Source organism: Perognathus longimembris, chromosome 19 (genome assembly GCF_023159225.1).
Source record: "Perognathus longimembris pacificus isolate PPM17 chromosome 19, ASM2315922v1, whole genome shotgun sequence".
NCBI classification, from domain to species: Eukaryota; Metazoa; Chordata; class Mammalia; order Rodentia; family Heteromyidae; genus Perognathus; species Perognathus longimembris.
Window position 1 is genome coordinate 26,989,144 of NC_063179.1, and position 1,581 is coordinate 26,990,724.

Here is a 1,581-nt window from a genome sequence, read left to right on the forward strand (position 1 = left end):
TTTCTGAGGATAAGAAATGCTTCTCAGTCTTTATTGCTCCTAGGAGCTAGTACTCAGAAGTTAACATACAGGATAACCTACTGTAAAGAGGAAACGAACAATCAGATGTCTGGGAGATATACCTTAGCCTCCCTCCAGAAACAGGAGAACACAGTGCTAGCTATCAGTCTTGGAAATGACCAATATTTAAAATGTAGTAGAAAACTATGGTTATCACTTGCACACCATGAGAAAAAATAGAAAAATAATCAGCTATTTTAGGTCAGGGACTGTATTACAAGGATACAATAGGAAGGCTGAGGACTTTCAAAAAAATGAAACCTACCGATTTTCAAACCTCCAAGAACACATGCAGAATGTCAAGCACAGGGTCCTAGAGAATCAACACAATCCCAGGCTCCAGAGGCTTTGCGTCCCCTAGTAATTCAGTTTGTTCTAGAAGTTATATGGAATAAAGAGGATTAAGATCTGAAATCAAGCAATGCATTTACCATCAAAATGGTGGATGAAACGGCACAGAAGAACCCTGGAGAAATTCAAATAAGTCTGATCTCACACACATCCCTGCTCCTGCCCTGTTCTGCTGAGCAGTGACATATGAATCACTAACAGATCATTCATATATGGAAGGGAATTCCAATACAGATACTACTTCATATAAACAGTATCAATTCCACATTCAAGACATGGGTATGAGAATAAAGTAGCTCCTGTTCTGTGAAGTTAGAATGTTTGGGGTAAGATTTAAAACAATCCTTTGGTGTGTAGAGGAGCACACCATTAGATAAATTCTTAATTTTTTTGGGGGGGGGGCTTTAACAAACCTCCACATTGCCAACTGTTGTAGGAATAATATTCTTTCTTACATGTACCAAAATCTCATATTCAGCAGTGAGTACTGGATTGCAAAATAGGATTTACTGTTTGCACCTCTCTGTAAAATTCTCAATTTTTATCAGAAGAGAGACAACATGTCATAATTGAGGCAAAAAAAATCTTTGTGTCATACAGAAGGATTTTTTGCAGTGCTGAGCTAGAGAGTTCAGAGTTTTGTGCCTGCTGTGTGGGCTCACTGCCGCTGAGCTACATCCCCATCTCTGCACTGTATTAGTACACTTATTTAGATTACATACTGAAGCACTATAAGAGATAACCAATAGGCAAGTTAAAAATAGACTTTTACACAATCAACCAGTGAACAAGACACTAATGATCCATGTATGGAACTTAAGGTTATCTCTTATTTGATAAAAATCATTCACACTTAATGGTGAGTCATGGAAAGCATCTTAATTTAAAAGCCACAGATTGCTTAACTCTGTTCGTCTAAGTCTCTATACAAAAGGCTAATGTGGAAAGGGATCCCTCACAACGTTGGCCATGTGAAGGAAAAACTCATTGGACAGTACAGTGACCCAGGGCAGCAAACTGTGGTATGTCCCATAGAGACAAGAGAAGAATAGCCTAACTACCCTCCTTCAGGTCTCTGATCTCTTGCTAGCATCCCACATAGATCAGAACAAACCAGTGCCCAGGTTGACTGCAGGGTAACAAACAAGGTGGAAGAAAGGAAGAGCATCT

General features: G+C 39.2%; 1 pseudogene; it reads right to left on the minus strand.

The window, feature by feature from the left end:
* Positions 1-851: 851 nt before the first annotated feature.
* On the minus strand, positions 852-969 carry LOC125367883 (annotated as a pseudogene).
* Between the last annotated feature and the right edge of the window lie 612 nt (positions 970-1,581).